This window comes from Melospiza melodia, chromosome 10, assembly GCF_035770615.1.
Source record: "Melospiza melodia melodia isolate bMelMel2 chromosome 10, bMelMel2.pri, whole genome shotgun sequence".
Lineage (NCBI taxonomy): Eukaryota > Metazoa > Chordata > Aves > Passeriformes > Passerellidae > Melospiza > Melospiza melodia.
Window position 1 is genome coordinate 24,222,750 of NC_086203.1, and position 14,540 is coordinate 24,237,289.

The 14,540-nt window shown below is 46.5% G+C and overlaps 1 protein-coding gene across 9 annotated transcripts in view; it reads right to left on the reverse strand.

The window, feature by feature from the left end:
* The window catches only part of CADPS (calcium dependent secretion activator), a 203,498-nt gene that overhangs the window by 163,450 nt on the left and 25,508 nt on the right, over positions 1 to 14,540 (reverse strand). The window lies entirely within an intron of this gene.

Below are 14,540 nucleotides of genomic sequence, written 5' to 3' on the forward strand. Positions count from 1 at the left end.
TGATTTGCAGTACCTTATTGGGGTGTTTATAACATGCATTTAGGCATCACAAGCACCTGAATTCACCCTAAGCATCATTTCTAAACAACTCTGCTGCCACAAAATGCCCACTAGACTTTTACTACTTCTGGTATACTCAATTCAAAAGCAAGCTGCTGTGTGAGTGCTTGCAAGAATCTGTTTTGGTGCAACCCTTTCCCACTCAGCCTCTCCTCCCCTTTAGAAGCAGAGATTTCAAACCAAATGGAAAGCCTTGTAAGCTAGCTGTTGGGTTTTGTTTGGTTTTTGTTTTTCTCCTTGCTCATTTTGTTCATTTCTTTTGGCTTTTCACATACAAAACATCAGGCAAAACCAGTGGTGAAAGAATTTAATGTTGAGATCCTATGAGAGCAAACCTGTTCCCCTTTTCCTAGCAAGGACTTTCTCTGCTGTCTCTTTGCTGCTCAAAACACTTCCTGTCCAGGAATAACTTGTATAACCTGTATAACTTACAATTCTAATTCTGTCACAGTGACATCTATAGAAAGTTTACAAGGTTTATTCCAGCCCTGTAAGATAACATGCCATTATTTTTCCAATTTATCTGTCAGTTTAAAACCAGACATAGCTAAAATCCCACCTCTTCAGTTTACAATGCAGACAAAGTCACAGCAGGCACATAAGTAATGCATCAGCAATGCCAGTCTAACATCTTAAGATGTAGACAACACTCATGCTGAAAAACTACAGGGGCTGAAATGTAGCTGGGGCTGGTTTACCGTGGGGTTACCTCACATTCAAGGATAAAAATTAATTTTGACAGAAGGAAGCAAACAATAAGTGTATATTGCAACTTCAAACTTAAAGGGAAAGGAGAGCAGTAAGAATTAGGATAGGTATTTATTGGTGACCAAAAAGTCTAGAGAAGTGTCTTTTTTCCTCATTTGTATGCCAGTGGAAGAAATTATCCCATTAGAATGGAAGAGAATGATAAAATTAATGGTTCTAAGTGTCTAAATGGCTTTGAATAAAGTATAAAAAAACTGCATAGATTCTAACAACTAGAGCATAATGACACCTGGTAAACACCACTAGTGATAAAAAGCAGGAGAGGGACCACTTGGAAAATGCAGGGATAAATATCACTGCAGCTACAATCATGATGTGCTGTGTGGGGTGTTTGGGGACTGCAGTAGTGAACATCATGAACACTGGTATTTAATGCCTCAGCACCACGCTGAGGGGGGTTAGTGAGCAATAGCAATTTGATGTGATAATCTGGGGTTATCCAGCTGCTAATGGAGAAGTGTTCATCAAAGTGACAAAGTGAGACTTGCTATGCTCTGCTTTAGAAAACATGGAACAGCCTTCACCACCTTGTGGGTGCTGCAAAGGTGGGTCAAACCCACCCCCAAAACATCAGCCCAGACTTCACAGGGTCTGACATGTGCAACAAAGCTCAGCATCACAGGGCTGCAGTAAGGACCATCCCTTAGCCTGACCCACCTCAGCCTTGAGCCATGAGCCCAGAGAAAAAGCACTGCCAAAAACTTACAGCTTTTAGGATGGCAGATTCTTAGGATCAAAAATTAGATCCTATCTGCTATGTCAGGCACCCTTTGGGGTGTTTGCCAACAGCACCCTAGACCCTTGGGCAGCATGCACAACAGGCTCCAAGCCCATCTGAGCTGATGGAATTGAAAACTGGGTCAATGATAAGAGGAACCAGAGACAATGCAGTGAACAAGGACACCTGTGGGAAGGTGCTAGGTCTGTTTTTATTAATCATTTAATTACCTCGAAGGAGCAAAAGGCAAGATGTTAATTAAATGTATTGACAGTTTTGTATTAGCAAGCATTGTGAATGTCAGGAAGAAATTACAGGGCAACACATGCTTTAAAAAAACAAGAAAAGAAACAGGAAAAACTACAGGTAATCTTGAAATCTGCTGCTGAGGCACACAGAAAGACATACTAAGAGCACAGCTACTCTCAGCCAAGAGGATTTTCATTTGGGATTTTAACAACATGCATGGCATATTTATTACATTTCTGTGTTCAGGTTATTTTTTAGGACAACCTCCAAAAGTCCTTGTTTGTTCAATTCCTATAATGCCATCTAGCAGCAGTATTCTATCCTCCTTCCTCACTACTGAATGGGCTACCTTCAGAAGGAATGATGCTCCTTGAAATTCCTAGAAATTCCCAATACGCAGCTCACACGCAAGCTCCTGGGGGCTGTGGAAATGAATCATCAGATCTGTCTCTAGGAGAGTGTCAGCTGCCTCCTCCTCAGCCAAGCTGTATGCCAGCTTGTTCCCCATCCAGGGAAAAGGAGATCCTGTCTGATCACACCTGGCTGCAGCACAGTCCATTCCTCAGCTCACAGGACCCTCAGTCTGACACCCCCACCAGACCAGGAGGCAGCAGTGGGCATTGATCCATGGCAGTGCCACTGTGAGGGATGGCATCAAGGAGGCAGCTCATCTGAGACACAGCTGAACTGTTGTCATATTAAACTCAGCTTCTGCAGCACAGCAGCAAACACCTGGTGCAGAAAGCCATACCACAAGGGAGCAGAGGAGACCAGACCTGCAGGTCAACCAAATGTGCCCAACACGATTCACCTCCTATTTTATGCCTCTTTCCTTCCCCATGAGGCATTGCTGCCAAATCCCAGAAGCACTTCTGGGGCAGCGGGGAGGCTGCACCTCCCAGCACAGGCTGGAACAAGGCAGGGGGGCAGTCAGCACCAGAATCACTCTCCAGAGCCTTGGCAGTGCCAAGTGATGCCACTAACGCAGCCACAGGCTTAAAAGAGCACGTGCCCTGAACACTCAACTGGAAGCTTAAGTGCTTTAAAGGCAGGGGTGTTATTTTATCTCCTGTAATTAGAGGCACCAGTGATAAGCTAGAAATCCACATAAAGCAAGCCAACAGCTTCTGCAGATCCAGTAAGGCCACTCAGTTACCTTCCACAGGGTGCTCACAAATAGCAGAGAACAGCAGAATTATTTCCACTTTGAGGGACATCAGTACAACACCATACCCTTCACACCAGCTGTGGCAGGAGGTGAAACCCTGTTAGGCTGCAAGCCCAGCAGGGGTGTGGATGTTGGGGGCACAGCCTCACTGCCTCCCATGCAAACCAGTCCAAGTGCCATCACACAGGAGAGCTGGGAGTAAACAAGAGAACTGGTGGATTCAAGAGGTTAATTCTCTTTACCTTCTCTCACTTTTCCAAACCTCTCTGATGTCCCCTTACAACTGCTTCTCACGTGTGAGCCATTAAAAAACAAATAGTCATTTCTGCATTCCAGAGGGATCACAGAACACAGCACTCTGGACCTAAGAGAACTCTCCCAAGTTAATACTGTGATGTGCTCATGCAGCAAAGTGTTTTCTAGACCTTTACCTGTCTGGGAGAATTTAAGTTGCTAGATATATTAAGTTGCAGGCATATTAAAAACTGTAATCAACTGAGGAGTGAACTCCTGGCACAGAGACCAGGCACAGCACCCATGGAGCTTTTGGCTTGTCATCCCTTGTGGATTGCATGGCTTTTGATAAGAAGCTTGGCAGATGTCTTTCCCATAACAGATGACATTATGGAAAGAGCTCACCAGTGACTAGACATGGCACCTACATGATTCCTACCTTCTTGGTCTAATTTGTTAAGAAAAACCACATGCCCAGCAGAATTTAGAGACCTGACCAAAGACCCACCTGCCACAAGCAAATCACAATGAATTTACTTGATGCAGATCCCAGCAAACAGAACATCAGCATCTTCAGGACAAACATTCACCAGCAGCTTTCTTGCTCTGTGTTATTTTTGCACATACTCAGTCTGACTCAGAGCCAAGTGCAAACGTGAATGCAGGGAGCCATGGCACCTTCTCCAAAGTGTTCCAGCCAGTGAACAGCTAGCACCATCTCTGCACATCATCTCCAGCCTCCTTCACCTACACCAGGGAAGCACAAGCACTGCAAAGAGGAGCTGTTTGCCACAGAAAACCTCCCTGAACAAAGTTATACACAGCAATGTGCCTCACTGAGCCATCCTCTCTCCAGAATGCTTTGCTGAGTCTCAGCATATAGGAATAGGAATAAGTACAACACCAAAACGGGCCCAGAGAGATTGTAGCATCTCCAGCCTTGCAAATTTCCACAGCCTGACTGCATGAAAATTATCTGGTTTGGGAGGGAGCCCTGCTTTGAACAGGGAAATTGGGCCAGGGACTTCTAGAACTTTCCTGCAACCTCCATTATGCTACAGCTACCATAACCAACAGATGATTTGGAAGGAAGGGCCATCCTAGACTGCAGATTCCTGAATCTGTCAGTAAGTAGCAAGCTGCAGCACAGCACATTCACACCTGTACAGACACTCAAACTGCTAATAAAGCCCTGGCCATCAATGTGAGGCTGCTGAAATCAATCAGATTTGGGCTCTGTGGAAGGATGTTCCCAAGTGAAAGGCACCCTGTGGTTGAGAAGTGACCCCCTTCACTGCCACACGTGAACACCTCTGATCAAGGACTGAATGTTTCAGTGCACTGATGCCTCACAGAGCCCTTGCACACTGCACATTCCACTGAGGGCTCTTTCCTGCAGGCAGGACACGAGGGTGCATCACAGCACTGCAACACATCCCTAATGGTTCAGCCCATCAGCATCATCCATGTCCCAGAGGAATCATTTCAGCTGAGGACTGCAGGTAACTCCCAGGGCACAGACTGCAGGTAATTCCCAGGGCAAGCACCTCTGCCTTTTGTCCAGAAAGCCCAGCAGCAGACAGTCATGAGCAGCACTGAGCTCTTCCTGCTTAGGGCACCTGCTGCTCAGGGACCACTGCAGGGAAGGAAGGAGGAATATTTAACTGCTCACTGTGCTGTTGCTCTGGGTTTGGTTTTGTAACATGTAATAAATATTTCATTACTCCTCAGCACCAGGTGATTTAGGAAAAAGCTAAACCAACCAAATGAGCATCTCTCATCATCACTGCTTTTACAGCCAGGAAACCAGTTACAGCACCAGCAATGTGGGAGGGAAGGAGGAGGGAGGAGGCCAGAGCAGCCAAGCACTGGTCTCAGGAGAGAGGCCAGAGGCACCAGCAATGGGCACGAGACTAGAAATAAAAAATCAGGTTATTTTGCACTAGGAGAATGTATCAGGTTGTCCCTCTGCTGATGCTGATTTCCCTGCTACATGAGAGGGCCACAGGTGGGTGACTCACAGCCCCAGCATTTGGGGTTTTAATTGTACACTCTCCTGAGCAGATGTGGCTGCTCTGCAAACAGCTGAACACTGCTGCTTTTCACTGCTCACACACACAACCAGTGTTAATTAGCAGTCTCAGGAAACTGTTCCCAGCCACCTAAAAGCGCCTTTTCTGGCTGTTTCAGAGAAATTTAATACTTTTTACCAGAAAGAGCTTCTTGTGCTTTGGTTCCTGATAGCCACCATGCATCCTTCCAGGGATACCCTTGCAGTCTGACCATATGCAGATCCCTGTGCACACACCCACTGTTTTCCTGCTGCCTGTGCAATTCCCTGTTTGTGGGTGCTTGATTTGCTGCCTCTCCCTTGGTCCAGTGCTTTACAGGCCCTGATGAATCCACATTGGCCACCCACTCTCCAGCCACATCATCCTTTGTGAGTGGCAAACAAGAAAAAGGCATGGTCCTGGCAAGCCACCCCAGTGTCACCTACTCCTCTCTCAGGAGAGGTGTCCAGCTGATTTGTGGCAGAGAAAATGACTGCACCACGACCACGGCTGGGTTTGCACACGTGGGCAGTGAACAGCACAAACAACTCCTGCCTGGAGCAGCTCATGCCCTGTCTGCTCAGCCCACCTGTGATGTTGGGGATGGGTCAGAGCCATGGGGATCCTCTGGGAGAAACTCTCCTACATGCCCACCTGCCCTGTGCTCAGAGATCAGCTGGGTTTGAGCACAAACAATGCAAACAGCTCCTGGGTCCTTACACACCAGCACAGCACCGATTTGGAGGTCAGAGACTGAACCAGCCTCTCACTTGAGCAGCCCAAGAACACAAGAACAGTATTTCCTGACCTAAGGGTAAATATCTGCTTCAGCAATGTGACCAAAGGGGACAGAAAACCCACTAGAGCAGCCTGCAGAGGAAGAAAGCCCCTTCCTCTGCCCAGCCACAGAGCTAGCACTCAGCCTGCCTCCCCACAGCACCAGCTCCAACCCCTGCCAGGACCTCTCACTACCTCTGTTATTATGAGCAAACTCCAGCAGCCTTGCAGCACAAGCAGTGAGTGGTAAATGATTTTGGCACTTGCTGGAACATTTCTCCTGTAAAGAGGCTCAAGAATTGCTGCATAAGTATGGGAAAGCAAAACATCAATCCCTTTGGTTAAGCCAGCTGCAGACACAGAGGCTCTAGATCAAGCAGTGCAGATCTCCTCTTTCCACTGTCCCAGACTACATCCAGTAGCAGATTTATTGGAGAGACAAAGCACAGGCTCCGAGTTGCTCTCTGAAATACATGGATGTGTTTTTTTATCCTCTCAAACCCTGAGTATATTTCTTTTCTATGATTCACTCTGCCAGCTAGGCACACATTGACATACATGAAAGACCTAAAATGCTATTATGGCTGCTCCTACTTTCTGAAACGCTGTGGTGCACAATGCTAAAAAAGGAAAGCAAATCCAGGATTTGGGACTGGGCCTTGCCATGATGACTTTTCCCTTGTGCTTTCCAAGCTACACCTTCCTTTTTCAACCTGCCACCACAGAGCAAGCCCAGAGGCAGGTACATCAAAAGATACCTTGCCACAGCCTGCTTCACTTGCTGTCTTTGTTTGTACCAGGGGTATCCATCCAACATTCACACACCACCCTTGCATCTCTCCCCTGCAAAGGGTCCCCCTTTTCCATTAACATCACAGAATCAGAGAATTGTTTGGGTTGGAAGGACCTCAAAGATCATTCAGCTCCACCCCCTCTGTCATGGGCAGGCACCCCTCCCACTAGACCAGGTGGCTCAGCTGTGATTCCAATCAGGAAATTCTGCTCCTGCCTGCAAGTTTCTTTTTCCTGTGTGTCCCCTCCTGGCTGGTCCCTCCTCTGCAGCTGATGTGCTGGCAAGTAACCCCAAGATGGAGCCACCTGACAAGAGCACAGAAAACTTGGAACTTTTTCCACCTTTTGATCTTATTTTACCTAAGCAGGCCATTAGCAGAGTGAGTCTGTGACAGATCCAACAGAGTAAGCTAGCCCTGCTGGGTATCTTTCTGCATATGATCAAACAGATACAGGCCCCTACTTTTTTACTGCTAATAAAAATATGACTTTGATCTTAGAAGAATAGAGAAGCCAGCACAAAACAGAAGCAAGAAATAGCAATGATGAAATACTAGGCCAGTGACTGAGGATGGGCTGAGGGGTGATTTCTGCTCTGAGGAACCTCCCTGGTGACTTCTGCTGTGCCGGGAACCTTGCCTGGTGAGCTCTGCTGGGTAAAACACATCATGGTGATGTGGCAGCTTCCAGCAGAAAGCCCAGCGTCATGCTGCCTGTAGTAAAAGTGCAGCTGCTCTGTTAATAAAACAGAAAAAACAAACCCATAAAAATACTAGCAGAAATACAGCTAGGAAATAAATCCAGGAGACAGATAGAATGGAGGCTGTGTAAAATGGGCAGAGGGACAAGAAAAGTTCCCCAACACTGGAGGCCCCTTTGGGTGCCCAAAAATCCCTTTACTCCCAGGCTGGATTCTGCAGCTGGATTATCTCCTCCTCTCCCTAGCTCAAATATCTTTCTTATTCCCTCCCAGCTCCAGTCCCTGTCTGATTAACTTCAAGTCCTGAGGGCCACTAACAGAACCATTACACAGCCTGCTCCAGCAAACCCTGCTCGCAAGGGCCTGGCCAGAGGGGCACTCTGAGACATGTTTGCTCTGACTGCTGTAGGAACTCTCTGTAAATGCTACAGACATGGCTTGGCCTTGCCCTTTCACTCCACTAGTGCAATACATGTGGTACATACAGTGCACTGCTGCTCTGAGACCTCAAAAAATGCTCAACCCAGGAAAAAGGATTGAGGGAAGATCTTCCTTCTCCTCTGGAGCATCACAGGCAGTCTTGGAAAGTAAAATTTTCACTCCTTTTTTTCTGTTGGATGGAAAACAACACATGGTCTATGGAAGCCTGTGAGTGTTAATGTGACACAGCTTCTGAGACGTTACCTCCCATCCTTTCATGCCTCAAGACCTTGGTGTGCTGCAGTGGAGGAGGGAGGTGGGAAGCTGGAGAATTATCACAGGTCCTTCTCCATGAGACAGTCATGTCCAGACCCTTGGAAAAGTCAGGAACAGGCTGGGCTATGATCCTACTAGAATTTATATTTATTTCAGAATATTCTGAGGACAAGTTCCAGAACTTCAATGTTCAGACCCTGATGGAAAGGAAGTAAAAAAGACAGTTTGAGGTATGGATATTACACATCTATTTCCCAATGGCTGCAAAGCCCTAAGCCTCCTGCTCTGTCACCACCACAGGTATGCAAAACCTCTCATTCAATCACCTGCAATAGATAGCTGATACTGAATTTATTTGATAATAAAAAAAATGTGAAAAATCTCTTGCAAGTGCTACAAGGGAGCATTCAAAAACAATTCCCAGGAGCCCAAAAGAAAGAATTGTATATAAGTGGTGGTTTTAAAGCACTGATCAATGGTGGCCAGTACCCCTTTGACCAGGAACACTGCCAGCCCCTCCTGAGGACTAACTAAGAGCACAGAACCTCTGTGCACCACCTGGGCCAGTGTTATTTGGAAAGTTCAGCACTCTGAAAATCAGTCCCCCTTACTGGAGTTACTTAATAATCATCCATAATAATTAACTTAATTATTAACCCTTACTGGCCCAGCATATTGTGGGTTTGGAGATCCCAGGCACAATCTAAGGACAGTTACATATCCATAAACTAACTGATCCACAAAGAGGGGTGAGGGATGAGGTGGGAACAAAAGATGGTCTCTGCTGGGGGTTCTGGGATTCAGGCACATCCTTGCTGTCCAACACGCCCCTTTGTCTGATCCCTCTGTGCTGCATTTCCCATTTGTTTCTCTCCATAAGTGGCTACATGTACAAAAAGATTGAGAGCCTCTCACAGACTAGGATGGTGCATATCCAAGAAGAAAAGCAAGCTACATTTAGAGACACTTTTAAATCACTGTTTGTACTATTTCCATCTCTGTGTTCCTATTCCAGGCAGACCTTACAGACTGCAGAAGCCAATCATCTTTCCTGGTTAATGTATACAGCTGTTCATGCTGACTTAAAAATATTAAACAATCAGAGCTAAAAGATCTCCTACCGACACTTCAGATGTCCAAACAAGAAACCCAGGCTTCTCTCTATTCTTTTTTAAGGTGAAAAAAAAGCACATCTACCATCACTGGTGTTATTTTTGCATCATTTTCATCATTAAACTCTGCCTCTCCTCCGTGTCACAAGCTATTTTAAAAACAGTTCTTACTGAGCTGAAGTGGCAGACAAATGAATGGAGAATCAAGGACTCCTGGTGCGTCCCAGGCTCTGTGAAAATGCTGGTTTCAGCCTGGCAGAGTTAGCAGGGGAGAGAATGTCTTTGATGGGAATGAACAAGATGGCAAGAAATGAAGAGGAGCTCCCAGGCAGACTGGGCTGAAATGGTGAGCCCTGCTGTGGGCACCCCATATGCCCACGCTGCCCCTGCCAAGAGCTGAGGAAACCACCAGCCCCCAAACCAGAGGGCTTCTGTCTGAATCAACATGAAATTGGGCTGCTGGAGCAGAAGAGGAAGCAGATGCAGGTCTGAGCAATATTTCTTTTCCAAAGAAAGCACAAAGAAGCCCACTAAGAGACGTGACCTACTACACACCATGGCTCTGGCTAAGTACAGCTTGTCATGTTTGAAATCTTCCCTTATTCTGTGCATCTGCCACGAGTTCCAAGAAACAAACAAAAAGAAAGAAAACACTCCAGATTTTAAGAAAATCTGTGTAAGAGCCAAATACATCTCTGATCCAGTAGAAGCTGTCTCCTTCAGACAGCACTTGAAAAAGGTTCAATCAATCAGTCAAGCCAGAACAGAATTTGTTTCTAGATGGAAAAACAAGAGAAAAGGTGTGAAACTGTAGTGTATGTCCTCCTCCACCTCACATTTCCTGCTAAACTGAGTAATATCAGATTTTACAAGGGCATGTTGTTTGGAGCTGGAGGAGAAAGTTTAGTTAAAGGTAGTTTGTTCTGAGGCAACAAACTACTGCAAGAAAACAGCATTTCAACTTTCCATGCCCACCACCAGGCAGAGACATGGGAATATACCTTCACAGGATGGCTAGGATGTACCTGGAATAGCTAAGAATGTCTGTCTGCTCCTTCAAAGACATCTGGGAAATTCATCTGCAATAGCATCATTCCACTGGGGTGATTTACTATTATTTAAATAAAAGAACTGTTAAAATTATCCGGTTAGTTTCCCACAGTTCTAGTCTTTGGAGCCAGTTTCTGTCAGGAGGCTGAAAACAAAGGGGCAAATCTTGCAAATTATCTGAGGCATCACAGAGATGGGACGGAAGCCCCATGGGGACACAGCCCCAAGGGTGGTTTCGTGCAAGCAAGTGCTCAGATTTCCAGGCTTGGAGCACATTCACTTGACAGGGAAAGCTGGAGGAAGCAGTGACCTTTTCTCAGCTTTAGGCTGTAAGCATAAATGAAACCCAGCTAGGGCAGTCATGGCACACACACAGCCTGTGTGCAGTGTGGGTAGGGCCCACACTGGCATCTGCAAAGGGAAAATTAGCTGCTTGCATGAAATTAGGCATGAAGGCTTTCAAGACAAGGGAAAGGCCATTTGCTGGCTGACAGGCTCTGGAGTGTGCAGTGATCAGTCTGAGCCTTCCAACCCAGGGAGATGCCCTGGGGAAGCAGTGCAACACAGGGGTGAGCACCTGAGCTGGGCACAGCTTGGCACTGGGACCTTCCCCATGCAAACCCCACTGGTGAAATGAGAGAATCAACACCACAGTCATGACTGAATCATCCCTGGGGACCTGGCTGAGGCAAGAGGGACATCCTGGCCCCCTGAGCAAGCAGCCCTCTGCCCTTGGTGCCTCTGGCCATCATGCTGGCTGTCTTTTGCCTTTTACCTCCTGCCAAGTTTAATTAGAGCTAAAGAACCCCAAAGCTGCCTGCTGTGACCCAGCACCAACCACCCAGCCCCAGCAGCCCCCAAGTGCACAAATCCTTCCTGTTGGCTCTGGGGCACAGGGAGCAATGCAGCCAGACCTGGTCTGATCCAAACACCTTCCCATCAGCCTGGAGACACAGCACTGGTAAACTGGATGTAAAAAACAAACCAACCAACCAACCAACCAACACCCCAAAACACCTAAAAAGTGCCTTTTTCTGTACCCCTGATGGCCTGTGGGGCTTTTTTTTTTTGGCCAAAGGTTAGAGATATTAGTTTGAAATATCCAGCTTTCCTAACAAACCCAAAAGTTTGGTACCACCGTTGTAATGCCTCAGTACATTAACTCTCTAAAGTCTGGCAATTTTCAACAAAGCAGTTGCACATGGCCCTACATAAAAATCCTCTCCAAAAACACATGCCTACACATTAAAAACTCTCATTTAAGCCAGGAAAGCTGTTTTAAGGATTCCTGTGAAGTGTAGTGTATTGCAGGATGTCTCCAAAAGAAGAAAGATTCATTTTTCTGCTTTGGGCTTGAGGCAGAATAATTTTAAGGGCTTTGAGTGAATGATGAGCTCTGTGCATTTCTGCTGGGAGGGTCAGAGCCCCCTGCTATCCTCTCCCCATCAGATGAGCTGTCTCTGCTCCTCTGATGTTGCATCCTCTGGTTGTGCAGAAGGATTGCAAGCTGATGCCACAAGAACACTGACCTGCAGCAGAAGGGGATGTCACAGATGGAGTAAATATCCTCTTCAACACACCCCCAGAATATGTTGTCCAAGCTCAAAATCCAGATTTCCTATGTGTCTTACACTACCTTACAGTGGCTAAAAGATCCAGGAGGAGGGAGGAGAGCAGGCTGTGCACAAAGAGAGCAGAACATTGTCCCAAAGAGCAGGAGGGAAGAATTGCCTGTTGCAACATCAAGTAATGAGTTTGCCTATACATTAAAAGTTCAAGCTGAATCCCCCCCCCCCCCGCCCCCCCCCCCCCCCGCAAAAGGCAGCAAAGCTACTGCAGAACTGAAGCATATAATTTCAGAGGAGTGCTTGTAGGAGCAGAAAAACATGTGGGCATACAGAAAAAGACAAAATAAAATTATTCTTTATAAAAGACAATTGTTCTAGCATTTGCCTACAGCATTCTCTATCCTGGAGCTTCCCTTCTGCTTCTAGAAGCCCTGCAAGAGATCACTGAAACCATAACAGCCAAAATCATTTAAAAAAAGGAAAATAAGCTCCACAATTGAGGACAATGCATTGAATCAATACTCTCATTTTCCTCCTCCCAATAAGTGTGAGGAGTGAGCTATGTCCTGGAAACACAGGTCTGTGCAGGTGGCAGATCCCAGAGCTTGGTGGCAGCTGAGCCACATTACTCCATGTTACTCTGATCCCATAAAACAGATCTCACAGTATGCTGTACATGCACAGACAATCCCACCTCACCTCAGCCCACAGCATGGATTGCCTTTTTTATTTTTTTTTTAACTCAAACATTCCTATTAGAAGCTCAGCCTACGCTGAAGAATTAGAGATAACTGGTACCCGCAGAAATTGGAAGGAAAAACACCAATCTTAAATATTGCTCAAAGAAAAGCTGTAGAACTCAGGATGTGGGAATGCAGTCACTTACCTGAAAATGCCCCAAAATATTTGAATGAAAGGAGCTTGGAGTTTCACTCCTGGTGCTGATTGCTGAGCCAGCACCAGCACAGGCAGCAATGGCTTCTCCTCTGGCATGACACACGCTGCAGAGGGGGCCCACACAGCCTGCTCCACAACAGGCAGCCCTGATTGACAGCTGTCTCAGAGACAAATGCTTTCCCAGCCCTCTGGAACACCAGCAGCCTGGATCAGCTTCCCAGGCAGCTGGATGAGGGAGTAGGCATGCTGGAAGATGGGCAGGGAGCCCACAGAGTGTGCAGGTCGAGGATGCCAGGTACCAGCTGCACTGGCTCCTGCAGCTCCTCTGGCCTCAAACATCATGAAGAAGAGACCAGGCTGAACTGTGACCAAGAAAGCTGGGCCAGGCTGGGGTGTGCACAAAGGGGAAATGCCAAAAGCAGCACAAACAAGCCTGTTCCCTTTCATTCCACGCTGGCAGGGCTTCCTCCAGCAATGCCAATGATACTTTGCCATCCAGCCCCTCCTTGTCTGCAGTTTCCAAACTTCAGAGTTTTACACACAATGGTTTCTTGAGTGGGCAAGTATCCTGCCTACACTGACAAGAGAAGGAAAAACTGGTGCGAAACTTTGTTCCACCTCCAACTCATTTCCAGCCAGGTTTCTGCCCTTGGCTTGACCCACGCAGCAGAGAAAGCTGCCAGACTCCAGCTGAAACCCTGGCTGTGGGCTTGGGAAGACAGATATTGTGCATGTTGTAGCAAACAAAATCAGCAATAATAAAATCTTCCTCACTAGGAAATATTGGGAAAAAAATGCCAGGGAAGCTGGCAACAGAAGTCACTTGAGAACTTCAGCACTCCTGCCCATCAGCTCCAGGCCTGGAGAAAATACTTTTGCCTTCACTGCCTAAAAGCCCAAGTGTTTACCAGGAGCAAAGTTCCCCAAACCTGAATGCAGAACTGCTGGGCACAAGTCACTCCTTCTGGTTGATGTCTGTCTTTGCAATTTCATTTTCTCTCTGATGTTATCTCCCAGGATGCACTAAAGCTCCCCTTAAATTTAGGTGGCAAATAGAAATTTTTATTTCCTTTAATCTTTTGAACTGTGACTACTTCTTTACAAGCCATGCACTATTTTTGAGCTTTCTGATTAATTCCTTAGACATTTTTTACAGAAATGTGCTTTAAACATGCAAAGCAAATCCCAGTTCTTCCTGGTACACTGGAGAAGCAAAGAAACTGAAGATAACATCAGGAAAATAAAAAAACAACAAAGAAAGACAGAAGCCTTTGCCACATTGCAGGCTAACAGCAAGAACATGATAGAATAAAGATGCTTATCTGAGCAACCCAGAGCCTGCACAACATGAGTCAGTAAGAACAAGGCACCCCTCAGCCCGTTTGGGAGACCAAGGAGATTTCTGAATGGGGCTGGTAGCTGAGCCCTCTGCTAAGCTGTGCACAAATCCTCTTTGCCTACAGGCTGACATTTGGGTGGGTGACAGAGACTGCATTTCCTGCTCAGGGGCTGCTGCTGAAGAGAAAACAACATACCCTGTGGCTACGGAGGGCCACAGGGAAAGCCTCTGAAGCACTGTATCAAAGGCTGGAATTCAAAAAAAGACTTTTCTTCCCTTATTCTTGGTGCCTGAGAACCAGCATTAACCACCACCACACTCCTCAGCTTTAGAGGCTCTTCCCAAGAAAGAAAATAACAGA